Genomic DNA, 16219 nt, shown 5'->3' on the forward strand with positions numbered 1-16219 from the left:
TGCGGAGACATAAACGTCTACGGGTTGACAATTTACGTCTTCCCATAAAGTAATAAAGACGATGTTACAATTCAACGAAATTAAATTAGAAAGAACTAGCAAATATGCCAGTACGATACTACGGGTGACGAACGTGGCTACCGATAACTCTAAAATATAAGATCCTTTAAGTGTCATAGGTTACCAGTTATGTTATAATCAATAATTTGTATAGAAATTTGTATTTCATGATATATGTTGTATTGCTACTTTAAAAGAAAGTTAATAAAGTATTAATGATTCTCTTGGGAATGAGAAACATAGAAAGTACTTGCTTGATTTGCTTGATAAGAGCTCAGGCATTATCTTATTCTATTTTTTATTTGTCATTATTATTTTAATTGCACTTAATTGATATCTACATATTAGCTATGAAACATATAAAATTTGGACTTAATATACTCTCTTTTATTTCAGCACCCATTGCATGGTTTTTCTAATTTTAGCAAGAAAAATCCTAGATAATTTAAAACAGCTCTATAGAATTGAGAGTTGTAGTACTGATTACCAATCCTTCGTTGTAAAACCATGAGCGTCCGTTTGTTCTTCCAATTAACATACTACCACACAAATCTATATACATACAAATATACTCCCTCCGTCCCAAGTTACTATTTATTTTAGCTTTTCTAAGTACATACTTTTTTACATGCACCTAGATATATATTATACCTAGATATATAGATATATAGCAAAAGCCAAAACGAATAGTAATTTGGGATGGAGGGAGTATATTTGTAAGCATTATCGGTTCTGTATGACCAAGATCGTATTGGTAATCAATAATTCTGCAAATTAATGAGAAGAAAGAAGATTCGATCAAGAATGCACATCACGGAAGCGGCACATAAAGATTAAAGAATGCATAAGCAATTTGATATGATTAGGATTTAGGAGAGTGTAAAACGCATACGTGTACGTTTTTTAGCTTATGGGCATGCAATTTATCGAAGAACGGCACACAAGTCCAGATGACGGAGTATTTGTTAATTGAAAGATGCATCTGCACTTTTGTAGTGCTAGTTGACTCAATTCAGATGCATTTGCAAATTAAGTTGCTAATTGCCAGACAAGAGTGCTGCTTCGAGCCGAGATTTGGCAACCAAATTACCATGTGATGTTCATAATGCAACAATCCATGCACATCAGTTATCCGGTGATCATGAATCATTGGCACATAGCTCTCAAATCTCTGAAGCTGAATACAGGTGCCTACCCTCCCTCACATCATGATGCGCCTCGACCCATCAACGGGGTTGCAGCCACTTCCCCGCTGGTAGCCTGCCCGTGCAGCACGTCCACGAGCGCCTCCTCGTTGGGCCTCGCCACGAGCTCTGCTGCACCGCGCCTGAACCTGCTGGCCAGAAAAACCAGCCCCCTCCATCCGCAGAGCGGCGGCCTCCAGCAGGGGCAGCAACGGCCAGCAACTCGAGTGACGATTCAGTCTCACGGTCCAACCAAACACGCTGCGCGACGCTGCCACGAATGACTTTTCATCCGACCAATGCGATAGCACCGACATGGCCTACCGGATGTCCTTTGCTTCCTCCGCCATAATCTCCGACGCCCATTGTATCTAACATTGTTCTTAGGTTTAGTAGTTGGGTTCAGATTAATCAATATGAAAGATAGGAGAACCTACGCGCGGCGTGTATGCGTATCTACTCAGACCTGGCTGTCTTCACGCGTACATATTAGATCAGAGACGCAGAACGTGAGCGGTAGGCGAGGAAGAATGGAGTACGACCCGTTTAACTACAGGACCGCAGGTTGATTACAAAAATATTGAGGAACTTTTTTGCAAAACAACCATGACGTTTGGAAGAAACAACCGCACTTCAATATTAGATATAGAAATAAGAAGATGGATCTCTGCGCCGCGGGTAGCTGGGGCAGCTGCTCTATCCTGCTATAAGAGGTGTTCCTTTTCTGCAGGGGGCGGATACATGCTAGGGTTTAGGGAGCTTGGTTTCGTGCAGCGGGAAGAGAAGAGGCTCATTTGGTGGATGCTCGTCGCCGACGGGGGCCCCGACGAAGACGGCGGCGATGGGGCGATGGGCCCCACCAGGAAAGTAGGCCACGAGCTGAGGGTGGGTGGCGGCAAGAGAACGGCCGGTCACAGGGTCAGCGTGGAGGTGATTAGAAAACCCAAGGTCTGGTAGGGCCCACCCACCCAGTGGCTCCGGTGCCTCCAATTTATCGGGCATCAGAAACTTCTTATAAAAACACAATCCAAGTCCAACAAAGGAACGTGAGTGATGCATCAGCTTCATGAGCAGCTTATGGGTAAGCCATGCCAAAACGGTGTCGATCAAAATAGCTCACGGATAAAAGCCCCGCAAAACACGAAGGTCGGCTTGCACTAAACAGCATGAGGTATTTTTTCAGGCTTATTGCGGCTCATCCCATCTTCCCTCATGTAAACATGCATGTGCCCATCAGCTATTGCAAAAGTTACCTGAGTTTGCCACTGATTTTATCCTCGTGTGTTGGTAGCTGGTGGTGGCTGTGCGAGAGGCTGACTCCTGCAGCTCAGCATGGCGGGGCTTGCGAGGCCACCACGGCGGGTAGCGACCGCATGAAGCGTGGCACGGGATGGTGGAGCTGCCTTGGCATAGAGCCGCCATGGGTCCATCTCGACGTGGAGTGGCCACGAGGAGAGCAGCACAACTCTAGACGTCGCGGGTGAATGGGGCCAGAGGCGCGGAGAAAGTGGGAGGTGGCCAGATGGGCCCGAAGGCGCGTGGGAGGAGGGAGGCGGATGCGTGGTAGAGTTGGTGGCCATGGAATCAGGCATGGAGTCTCGGAGAAGAAAATGCGGATGAGAAACAAAGGAAAAGAAAGGGAAACAGAAGATACAAGGATATTAAAGACATTTAACCTTTGCTATACATTATAAAATCTAAGAGAAGTCATTTTACCAAAAAAAAAATTCCAGTCAAACAAGCCAGCAAAGCCAGAAAAAGCCACTTTACCAGAGAAGCCAAAGCCAAAGCTATGCCAAACAGGCCCTAAGCTCTTCAACTAAAAAAAATCTAAGCTTGCCTAGCACCAGTTTGAAAGGACCTTGATGTCACCTAGAGGGGGGTGAGTAGACGTAACCTGAAACTATACTTATGCAGCGGATTACAACTCTCTCTGCCAGAAATCGGAACTTCTGGTTTACAAAACCAAAACCTTCGATTTTGCTACCCCTAAAACTACGAGATAAAACTGAGCTCGAGATCAAACCAAACTTGGAATGTAAGCTCAGAGGATGTTTTTTAGCAGTCTCACAAAGTTTCTGCACTTCACAAACACAAACACCCAAGTAGATCAACCAAATTCACAAATTCAACAATGAATGCAATGAGAAAAAAATTAGTGAGGAGACATAGGGATTTTGTTTCTTCGAAGTTCAGATTCACCACTATAAATCCTACATCTCCGTTGAGGAGCCCATTAAAATACGAGTCTATTTCAACTTCCTTCTAATAAGCCGGGTCTCTTTCAACCGCTTTCCTCGTCTCACTAGTTAGCTTCTTCTCTTTTGGAGGTGAAGCTCGACCTGCACAAACTGTCCCATGGCTCACCACACCTTGGGAGCTCCCGGGCGACGTCTAGCCATCTAGGAGGCACACCTCCAAGAGTAACAAATGCTTCACTTCGAAACTTGACAAGGCAAACCAGTGCTCAAGTGTATGAGTGTTCTTCTAGTGCTCACAAATAGCTCCTCTCTTCTACCCAACTGACAAGATCTAGCAAAGATCATACAACCTCACAAAGAGGGGTTGAGGAGAGAGCTAACTTTACTTTTGTTTAGCTTAGAATAGGCAGGAAGCACACCAGCAACCTCAAAAATAGCAACCAGCAACTGGGGAGGGTGTGGGGTATAAATATTCCACCCCTCAAAACTAGCCATTACACATGGCAGATCAAAACCGGAACTTCCAGTCACCAAAAACTGGAACCTCCGGTTTTCAAAGCATATAGTCGTTATAGACATGTGGCACCCAAAACTGGAATATCTGGTTCCTAAAACTGGTCCTTCTAATTTTGCCAATGCCAAACTTGTTAGAGTGTGTACTCGGTTTTCAAAATAGGAACCTTTAGATTCAAACCATATAGACGGTAGACACACGTGGCACCCAAAATCGGAACATCTAGCTCCTAAAACTAGACTTTCCGATTGTGCCATTGCCAAACTTGTTAGAGTGTGTATGTGTGACTTTTGTATCTCTCATCAACTCACATATGATATTTGAGCACTGAGACTTTGTCAAATGACCATGTGATGCATCCCTCTTGATAGTACGTCATACTTAGACTCAAGATGAAACATAAATATAATATTCATTCACTTGAGTTTCATCATCATGAATCATGCCATACTTGATCAATATGTCCACATGAGAGCTGCATCCAACTTTGTCTCTTTGATTTGAGCACTTCAACCTTGAGCTAGTGACTTGGACCAATATTCAACACATATGAATAAAATCCAATTTTAGATCAGAAGTCACCCCTTAAGGGATATGGGTACCCCATGGGTCCCTACCGATCAGGATACTGGCCAGACCTGACAAGTGAGCCCACCTGACCAGGGCGTATGGACTGAGGACATGAAGATACTTGGAGTACACGTCAAGGCAACAAGACAGTTCAAATCTACCCGGATATTGCGTGATACTTGTTGCAATCCGACTCAAATTATCTTTCAAGTAACAACCGACTAGATTAGATTCAAACCGACTTGTAACCCTAGGTCGTTAGCCTATATAAGGCGGCCAAGGGAGCCCCCCAGCGGGTATCCGAATATTGAGCAATAGAATCCACCAAAATACAGAAGGTAGGGTATTACTCTCCGGAGATCCGAACTTGTCTAAAATTCTCATGTCCCGTTTGTGTTCTCGTGATCACCTTTGAGTTCTTGGTTTCGCAACCACCCTCACCTACAAATCAACAACTTGGGCAACCCCCTGGTGGACTGCCAGGCTACTAAATCCGACAGTTGGCGCGCCATGTAGGGGTGATTGCGAGATCCTCCCCAGCGAGCTCGATGGCATCCCGCCCCGGCGTCATCTTCCTAGAGAGCATGAAGGACTTCCTCGCGCTCACCCACTCACCCAAGTCGGCGAATTTTCAACTCAGTGACATCCGCAACCAAATCGTTCTCTAGCGATACGCACCATGCAAACTCGAATCCAGTTGCGAACTCGAGTCTGGTGTGGAGATCGAAGCCGAGTCAACTGCTCTGTCCCTGCATCCGAAAAAGAAAACCGCAGCTCAATCCAAGTCCGATTAGAGAGAGACAGAGATTAAAAAGTCGACCTCCGATTCGCAGGATCAGAGGGTAAGTCAAATTCGCTTCATCTCATAAGCAGGAAATAATTATTAAGGTGTTGTGCTGCACGCGCACATGAAGACCATTAAAATCACAATAAGCTCTTCGCTACATGTACACCAAACCAAAGAAGGAACCAAAAGACTGTATGTGCTCTACGGCAACACCGACGACTGGCTGCATCAACTCACCGACGACTACTTCGACTACTCACCTTGACTAGAAACTAGTCGGGGCACTCCATCGGCAACTAGTCGAAATCAATTCCAACTAGTCAGCTTCATCAACAAACCATCACGGCTCTATCGACGACCGCCACGGCTTCATCGACAATCATCCACGAATCAAACTAAGTTTTATTTACAATTAGATATTTTACGGCTTCCGTATACCTACATACGCCTCAGCTCCTCCATGTCCCCGTAACTTTTGCCGACTGCCTCAGCTCTCCTATGTCTCTGTGACTTCCGTGACCACCTTGGTCACACCCCAATTGCTCATACAACTTGGTCCGTCCACTACACGGGTAGTTGGGACTGCGATCTATGAGTGCCCGTGCACACACTAACTTTTTCGCATAGTTCTAACTGCTTTGCGATCTCCTTCTTCTCTTAATTATTGCTACAATACTCGGGTAGCACACGCCTTAATTCGTGAAACCTTGACTCATCCTGCGCGTCTCCTATATGCGAGCATCGGGTCAGCCCCAATGCTATAGCCTGAGATAAGCTGTCCTCTTCGTGAGCAGCAGGACTAGGTGCTTAAACATAACAGGCTAACTACCTAGGGAAATTACATGACCTACAAGAGCAGGACGTGCAAGAATTTGCTTCTACAGTAAATTAAACTTCACAGTTGTTCAATTATTAAATGATCTACACTATGCTACTTAATGTTTGTATTGTTCATTTACAGCTTAAAAACTACTCGGCGTGCCTCCCATCGCCCGGCTGACCTCTCTGGCTCCGGGCAGGAGGTGACTCGACGTGACCTCTTTGGCTCAGGGCGGGAGGTGACTCGGTGTACTTCTACGGCTCGTCCGGCTCTTAGGCTCGGGGGCTGGGCGCTGCAAATGACTCGGCGTGCCTTCGTCGCCGGGTCGACCTCTCTAGCTCGAGCTGGGAGGCGATTTGACGTGCTTCCGTGACTCGTCCGGCTCCCAGGCTCGGGGGCTGGGCGCCGTAGACGACTCGGCGTGCCTCCCATCGCTCGACCAACCTCTCTGGCTCGGGGTGGGAGGTGACTGGACGTGCTTCCTCGACTTGTCCGGCTCCCAGGCTCGGGGGCTGGGCATTGCAGACAACTCGGCATGACTCCCATCGCCCGGCCAACCTCTCTGGCTCGGGGTGGGAGGTGACTCGATGTGCTTCCGTGACTCATCCGGCTCCCAGGATCGGGGGCTGAGTGCTGCAGATGACTCGGCGTACCTCCTATCACCCGGCTGACCCCTTTGGCTCGGGGCGAGACACAACTCGGCGTGCCTCCATGGCTTCGCTAGCCCTCGTACTCGGGGGCTGGGTGCATATTTCTGTTTGGTGTGCCTCTGTGGCTCCATCAGTGTCGTACTCGGGGGTTGGGCATCTACTTCTGGTTGGTGGGCCTCCGTGGCTTCACCTATCCTTGTGATCGGGCACTAGGATTTTCTTCTGGGATGAATTTTTCCTTCTTTTTTGACCATTGGACCGATTATACTAATTGCTTCAATGCTCGGGGGCTACTCCTACGGAGTGTGTCTTGTGACGCCCTCTGGAACCTTCGCTTTGACCTGCTGGATGCCAGCATCCATCAACTCGGTACTTGTCTTCACTTTGCACGTTGGCTCTATGTTCGCTCAGGTTTTCTTCTCTTTTGAGCACTGCGCAGCCTCTCCATCACCATGACGCCTCGTAGCGTCAGCCGACTTCATTTCAAGCCTCGTTGTGATGACCTCAAGTTCTTGTTTGCCTACACATCGCTCGGGGGCTTGAGGGATCTGGGTACCCTATGGTCTCTATCGACCAAGATACTGGCCAGACCTGACAAGTGGGCCCACCCGACCAGGGCGTGCGAACCGAGGATATGAAGATACTTGGAGTACACATCAAGGCAACAAGACAGTTCAAATCTACCGGGATATTGTGGGATACTTGTTGTAATCCGACTCAGATTACCTTCCATGTAACAACCGACTAGATTAGATTCAAACCGACTTGTAACCCTAGGTCGTCAGCCTATATAAGGCGGCCAAGGGAGCCTCCCGGGGGTATCCAAACATTGAGCAATATAATCCACCAAAATACAGGACGTAGGGTATTACTCTCCGGAGGCCCGAACCTATCTAAAACCCTCGTGTCCCCTTTGTGTTCTCGCGATCACCTTCAAGTTCTTGGTTTCCAACCGTCCTCACCTACAAATCAACCACTTGGGTAACCCCCTGATGGACTGCCGGGCTACTAAATCCAATACCCCTTCATATAACTCAATAAACATTTGATGCATCCTGTTGCTATACTTTATAAGGCTTGACTTGATACTTTGAAATCGCCCATGCACTAGCCACTTCACTCTAGCAAAGCTCATGGCTCAAGCCACCACTTGACCAAACCTCGCTTAGTACCTCGTTGCTAACCTCTTGCTTGATTTCTTCATCCAATTGCTGTCATATTGAGTCTAGCTTTGTTTTGACATTAAGAATGAAACCCATTTGAGATCATATCTTCTTTTGACTTTTATATCCCATTTGTTGCTAACAAGCTTCTCACTTTATTTAGAAATCGAAGAATATCCCAATGACATCATGCCTCTAGCTTTACCTTAATTTGCTTGTCATATATCATGCATTAGTATCATGGGATCACACCATATTGTTTCCATTGACATTTATCTTCATTTCAAGCGATCTTGAAATATAAAGCTACTTATCCAAGCCTTAACTCATTTCATCCACCATTGCTTGCTTTCATATTTAGATGAACAATGTCATGTGTCACACTTGTTATTTTCACCATATGAGCCATTAACACAATCTTCGTCAAAAAGATTATTCATCTATAACTTTACACCTACTCACATGCTTAACAAGTTCATTAGACCTTTAATCTAGTTGTCATTCAACACACAAAAACCCAGTAGGGGACTATGATGAGGACACCACGAGTACATCTACACCAGCAGCACCTCAGGCGCCTCCAGTTGCCCCTCCACCTCAGGTGCCTACAGTTGATCATCCAGTTGGGCCAATCACTCGGGCCCGTGCGAGAGAATTAAACTTCATCATGCTGTTAAGGAACGAAGGCCCAGCGGAATAAGAAGATGGCCCAACAGGGCAGCCCAGGTGGGACGCCTAGGGTTGGGAGCCGCGGCCCTTCCCCTGGTCGCGCGCGCCCCCCTCCTGCCGTGGCGCCTCCTCCGGACTCCAGGGGCTGCGCCCCCTTTATTTAGTCGGAGTCCCTTTTGTTTACGACTTGAGTTTTGTTTTACATCTAGCTTTAGCTACTCTCGAACACGCGCAAATACGCGCTGTCCTTGTGTGATTCAGAACTCCACCTTCGAGTGATATTTAGATTGCTCGCCTCTTTTTCTTGTTCGTTCTTCGATTGCGGACAGGAATCGATCTTCGTGATCAGGCTGATTTTGCACTGGCAAGGTTGGTAACCATAGGGAGTTGGTTCAGCGATTGCATTGGCGCTTCGGGTTCGCTCGTCGTAGTCGGATCGTGAGGGTCTACTTCCACCAAGTCGAATTTATCTCCACTCACCGAAAGATCGGGCACTCCAAATCTATCAAGTGGTATCAGTTTTCAAGGTTGATCGGTGAGTTTATCGAGTGTTTTTCCCTTTCCTACAGTCCACAAAAACCAAACAAAAATTTCTTTTCAGGTTAGATCTTTGTCCCAGCAACCCTTTTTGAGCCTTGCACCTTCTTTCAATAATTTGCATTGTTGAATTTGTGTGCTTTCCGAATCAATTGTTGCTGGTTACTTTGTGTTTTTCTCATCTTTTGTTTTTCCCTTCCGTTGTCTTGAACCCTAGCACGTCGCCGCCCTTTCCCGAATCGCGAGGCAGCCGTGCCGTATTCCAATGATCGCCTTCTCCTCCCTGCCTTGGTGTTTGGCAAGTCAAAAAAAAGGAAAGACAACAATCAAAAAAAAAGAAAGAAAGAAAGAGTCCAGTCCGCACGGGAGAAGGACACTGATCCGATCACGCGGGTACGCCGCGCGCACCATCCTACTCTTGAGAGAGAGAAAGAGAGAGTAAAAGTGTGTGTGGTGCCTTGCTGTTTCCGAGTCATTTTACCCCTATTTCTCAGTTTTGGGGCACCCTGAAAAAAAAAGAATCAAAACAGCAAAACAATAGAGGTGCGCCCTCCCCACCTTGGCCGTTTCTTTGCCTCTATTCCTTCCGGTTTCACTTGTTACCAGCAACTTTTGTTACGTGTTTGGCACTATAATTCAACTTTGCATTATTGTTTGATTGTGCTAATCCTTCCATTGAGTGCAGCCTTCCCAGAACTCCACATAGTTCTACGACGAGCATATTCTGTTTCTCCTGGCAATCGCTCCTCCAATCTTTCGCGAGTTCCACCGGTTGGTTGCAGTTTGCCCCTGTGTGCGTGGTAAGAACGGATAAGAATTTGATAACAGCACTAGTGTGAGTGCCTTGTGAGCCGTTACACCCCTGTTTTGTCGTCGGTTTTGTTCTTGTCTTTGCGCTAACCATGGCAGATGATGTCGATGCGGGGGCTAACTAGCTGCAGGGCATATGGGCACAAGTTGACGGGCTTGTCACGGACATTCAGACGATTCATGAACGGCTGGACTCGACGATCTCCTCGACGACCGAGCGGTGCGATCAGCTAGACCTTGCACAGATGGCCGCTAAGTCCACACTCGACACAGTTGTGGCACGACTCAATGCATCGCACACAACAGTCGCTGAGTTGCTGCAGGGTTATGGTGGTGACTCGGACCAGGATGATGGCGACCGCCGAGGCCGTGCTCACCGCGTGTCACGCCGTCCCGGTAATGATTCCTTTTCCAAGATTAAATTTAAAATTCCACCTTTTAATGGCAAATATGATCCTGCTGCATATCTTGATTGGGAATTAGAAGTTGAACAGAAATTTTCATGCCATGATATTCGTGCTAATTCTCAAGTTAAAGCTGCTATTAGTGAATTTACTGATTTTGCTTTAATTTGGTGGCGTGAATATAAACACAAACATCCCAATACCATTCCAACCACTTGGGATCAATTAAAAGCTGCTATGCGCCACAGATTTGTGCCTTCTTATTATGCCCGAGATTTGCTTAATAAAATGCAACGTTTTCAGCAAGGTTCCAAATCTGTTGAGGAATATTTCCAGGAATTACAAATAGGCATGATTCGTTGTGGGTTATTGGAGGAAAATGACGCTGCTATGGCACGTTTTCATGGTGGTTTGAACCGCGAAATTCAGGATATACTTGATTCTAAGGACTACACAGATATGACAACATTATTTGAATATGCTTGCAAAGCTGAACGTGAAGTGCAGGGACGCCACTCGAAGACAGATTCTAACTCTTTTGCAGGAAGAAGCTCAACATCCAACTCCGCACCCGCTCTCCCTGCGCCACCCGCGCCCACCACTACACCGCGCGAGAGAACGGCCAAACCTGCAAGCGCTGCCCCTTCCACAGGCGCCGCCCCTCCCACAGGCCGTACATGGGATATTCAGTGTCATCGTTGCAAAGGATTTGGCCACGTGTTTCGGGACTGTCCGAACAAGCGCACTTTGCTTCTTCGTGACGATGGTGAGTACTCTTCCGCTAGTGATTCTGAAGATACTCAACATGCAATGCTTGCCACTGACCATGCAGCTATGGAGGTCCATGTCAACCCGGGCGACGCCGATAGGTATGAAAGTCTTGTTGTGCAGCGTGTTCTTAGTACACAGGTCGCTCCGTCCGAGAAGAATCAGCGACACACTCTTTTCCATACCAAGGGTGTTGTGCAGGAGCGGTCGATTCGCATCATCATCGACAGCGGCAGCTGCAACAATTTGGCGAGTACCATGCTGGTTGAAAAGTTGTCCTTACCCACTCGTAAGCATCCAAATCCATATCACATTCAATGGCTTAATGATGGTGAGAAAATTAGAATTACTCGATCAGTCCGTGTTCCTTTCTCCATAGGTGTTTATTCTGATTTTGTCGATTGTGATGTTATTCCCATGGAAGCATGCTCTCTGTTACTTGGGCGACCTTGGCAATATGATACTGATAGCTTGCATCATGGTCGTTCAAATCACTATTCTTTCATGTTTAAGGGTCAGAAAATAATTATACATCCAATGACACCTGAACAAATTCTTAAAGATGATCTTCCTAGAGCTGCTAAAACTGCTAAACAACTTGAACCATCAACCTCTGTTAATTCAGAAATCAAGTTGAATGCTCCTGTTTTGCTTGCTACACGTGCTGATTTTGATGAATTACGTGATGCTCCTTTGCCATGCTATGCCCTTATATGCTCTAGTGTGCTCGTTTCACTTGATGATGCACCATCTTTGGATATTCCCCCTGCGGTTGCTAACATTTTGCAGGAGTACGCTGATGTCTTTCCAAAAGATTTGCCACCGGGACTCCCACCACTTTGTGGCATTGAGCACCAAATCGACCTCATTCCTGGCGCACAGCTTTCGAACCGCGCACCGTACCGTACAAATCCGGATGAGACGAAGGAAATCCAGCGCCAGGTACAGGCGTTGCTTGACAAGGGTTATATTCGTGAGTCTCTTAGCCCTTGCTCCGTTCTCGTGTTACTTGTTCCAAAGAAAGATGGCTCATGGCGTATGTGTGTAGACTGTCGTGCTATTAATAACATTACCATTCGCTACCGATACCTTATACCACGCCTTGATGATATGCTAGATGAGCTTAGTGGTGCCATTATTTTCACTAAGATTGATTTGCGTAGTGGCTACCATCAGATTCGCATGAAATTAGGTGATGAATGGAAAATGGCTTTTAAAATGAAATTTGGGTTATATGAATGGTTGGTTATGCCGTTTGGTTTGACAAATGCTCCCAGCACATTTATGCGTTTGATGAATGAAGTTCTGAGGCCCTTCATAGGATTGTTTGTAGTTGTCTATTTTGATGATATTCTCATTTACAGCAAGTCTATGGAAGAGCATTTAGATCATTTGCGTGCTATTTTTGATGCGTTGCGTGCGGCCCATCTATTTGCTAACCTCGAAAAATGCATGTTTTGCACACAACATGTCTCGTTTCTTGGCTATGTTGTTACTCCACAGGGCATTGAGGTGGATAGCAGCAAGATCGATGCCATTCGGGCATGGCCTACACGGATGACGGTCACACAAATTCGAAGCTTTCTTAGCCTTGCAGGTTTCTACCACCGGTTTGTTCGTGATTTTAGCTCCATTGCAGCACCTCTACATGAGCTTACAAAGAAGGATGTTCCCTTTGCTTGGAGTGATTCGCAAGAGGTTGCGTTCAGCACCTTGAAAGATAAGTTAACCAATGCTCCTCTCTTGCAGTTGCCTGATTTTACTAAAGTGTTTGAGCTTGAATGCGATGCTAGCGGTATTGGGCTAGGTGCTGTTTTGTTACAAGAAGGAAAACCGGTTGCTTACTTTAGCGAGAAATTAAGTGGTGCTAGCTTGAATTATTCTACTTATGATAAGGAGCTTTATGCTTTAGTGCGTACTTTGCATACTTGGCAGCACTACCTTTGGCATCGCGAGTTTATAATTCATTCTGATCATGAGGCTTTAAAACATATTCGTACCCAAACAAACCTGAACTGTCATCATGCTAAATGGGTAGAATTCATTGAGTCTTTCCCTTACATTATTAAACACAAGAGCGGGAAGGAAAATGTCATTGCTGATGCTTTGTCTCGTCGCTATACCATGCTATCACAGTTAGATTTTAAAATCTTTGGCTTGCAAACTGTGAAGGATCAATATGTGGACGATGCTGATTTTAAAGATGCTTTCACCCATTGTATTCATGGCAAACCATGGGGCAAATTTCACATACAGGACAGGTTCCTGTTTCTCGCTAACAAGCTGTGTGTTCCAGCTAGCTCGGTTCGTCGTTTGTTGTTACAGGAAGCGCATGGAGGCGGTCTCATGGGGCACTTTAGCGTCTACAAGACGCATGAAGTGCTGGCTGCCCACTTCTTTTGGCCCCGGATGCGCGTTGATGTTGAGCGCCTTGTTGCACGCTGCACTACTTGCCAGAAAGCTAAGTCACGATTGAACAACCATGGTTTGTACATGCCTTTGCCTGTTCCTACTGCCCCTTGGCTTGATATTTCTATGGACTTTGTTTTGGGATTGCCTAGAACTAAGAAGGGGAGGGACAATATTTTTGTGGTTGTTGATCGTTTTTCCAAAATGGCTCATTTTATACCTTGTCATAAGATTGATGATGCTAGCAATGTTGCTGAATTGTTCTTTCGCGAGATTATTCGTTTGCATGGTATTCCAAATACAATAGTCTCTGATCGTGATGCTAAGTTTCTCAGTCATGTTTGGAGATCACTGTGGAATAAAATGGGAACTAAATTGCTGTTTAGCACCACTTGTCACCCTCAGATTGATGGACAAACTGAGGTGGTTAATCGAACCTTGTCCACCATGCTTAGGGCTGTTTTAGATAAACACTTGAAACGTTGGGAAGATTGCTTGCCTCATGTTGAGTTTGCTTATAATCATGCAACGCATTCTTCTACAAAGATGTGTCCCTTTCAGGTTGTTTATGGTTATATTCCTTGGGCGCCTATTGATTTGTTTGCGCTTGATGCCGAGGACGCCCCACACATAGATGCCGCTGCACATGTTGATCAAATGATTAGCTTGCATGAGCAAACTCAACAAAACATTGCTGCTGCTAATGCTAAATATCAGGTTGCGGGTAGTAAAGGGAGAAAACATGTTACTTTTGAACCGGGTGATCTGGTTTGGTTGCATTTGAGAAAGGATCGTTTTCCTACTTTACGTCGTTCTAAATTGATGCCACGTGCTGCTGGTCCTTTTAAAGTGCTAACCAAGATTAATGATAATGCTTATATCCTTGACCTACCTACGGAGTTTGGTGTTTCCACGAGTTTTAATGTTGCAGATTTGAAACCGTATGCGGGCGAAGATGAGGAGTTACCGTCGAGGACGACTTCAGTTCAAGAAGGGGAGGATGATGAGGACACCACGAGTAAATCTACACCAGCAGCACCTCAGGCGCCTCCAGTTGCCCCTCCACCTCAGGCGTCTCCAGTTGATCATCCAGTTGGGCCAATCACTCGGGCCCGTGCGAGAGAATTAAACTTCATCATGCTGTTAAGGAACGAAGGCCCAGCGAAATAAGAAGATGGCCCAACAGGGCAGCCCAGGTGGGGCACCTAGGGTTGGGAGCCGCGGCCCTCCCCCTGGTCGCGCCCCCCTCCTGCCGTGGCGCCTCCTCCGGACTCAAGGGGCTGCACCCCCTTTATTTAGTCGGAGTCCCTTTTGTTTACGACTTGAGTTTTGTTTTACATCTAGCTTTAGCTACTCTCGAACATGCGCAAATACGCGCTGTCCTTATGTGATTCAGAACTCCACCTTCGAGTGATATTTAGATTGCTCGCCTCTTTTTCTTGTTCGTTCTTCGATTGCGGACAAGAATCGATCTTCGTGATCAGGCTGATTTTGCACTGGCAAGGTTGGTAACCATAGGGAGTTGGTTCAGCGATTGCATTGGCACTTCGGGTTAGCTCGTCGTAGTCGGATCGTGAGGGTCTACTTCCACCAAGTCGAATTTATCTCCACTCACCGAAAGATCGGGCACTCCGACTCTATCAAACTAGATGCTTTTTCAATCTCTCCCTTTTTTGTGATTGATGACAACCTTGATTAAAACTTACAAAAGATATAATAATAAAGCTTTTAAAAGTTTAGATTTGGACAGACCTCCCCCTCAATATGTGCATTGGATGGAATTCAACATTTATGGCCTAAAAATGCCATTTTGCACATTTTCAAGGCAAACGTGGAGCTCCCTCTAAATCTCAGCATCCATGGGGTGCAAAACCAGTTTGTGAATAAATAACATGTGATGCATGCAACAAATAATTCACCAAACAAATAAAATGAGAGAAGATGGTGTTGTCTGCTAGGACCAAAACTGGAACCTTCGGTTTTGGAAATCGGAACTTTTGGTTTCTGCTTGACAGCATAGACCAAAGCAAACACCATCCAAATTAATTCACACTAACATACAATAGAGTCTTACAAAGTTAAATGAATTCAACACACATAGTAGCGCACATTACATAAATTCTCAAGTCACAAGAGCTAAGATAGAATTTATTACAAGGGCCTGTTGCATCCAACAGCCAGAAACTGGAACTTCCAGTTTTGCCAGACAGACACTATATAGAAGCTTTAATCTTCACTTCTTCTCCCTCTTTGTCATCCATCACCACAAAGGATCCTAGGGGGCTTCTTGTGCACCTTCTAGTCATTTGTAGGATCAACATGGGGCATACCATCTCCATCATTTCCACTTGGGCCACCAAAATAAGGAGGAGGATTTTGTGGCATTCCAAAGATGACTTCTTCAGAATGAAAGTGGTACAAAAATCCTGCTAAAAAGTAGTCCAAAATCTGTATTCTTGAGCGCTCTTAGGACCACTGTATGGATCCTCTCTTCTCAACCACTTCACTGTCTCGGTCATCCCATCCCTAAAATAATTCGTAGGTCCTCTATGAATTGGATTTGTTGGCCTACGAATAGTGGGCATAGCTATGTCACCCACATCCTCATCATCGCTTCCCTCATCATCATCATCCTCTCCATCATCATCATCATTCCCATCACCATCACCATCT

The sequence above is a fragment of the Setaria viridis genome, chromosome 1, assembly GCF_005286985.2.
Source record: "Setaria viridis chromosome 1, Setaria_viridis_v4.0, whole genome shotgun sequence".
Lineage (NCBI taxonomy): Eukaryota > Viridiplantae > Streptophyta > Magnoliopsida > Poales > Poaceae > Setaria > Setaria viridis.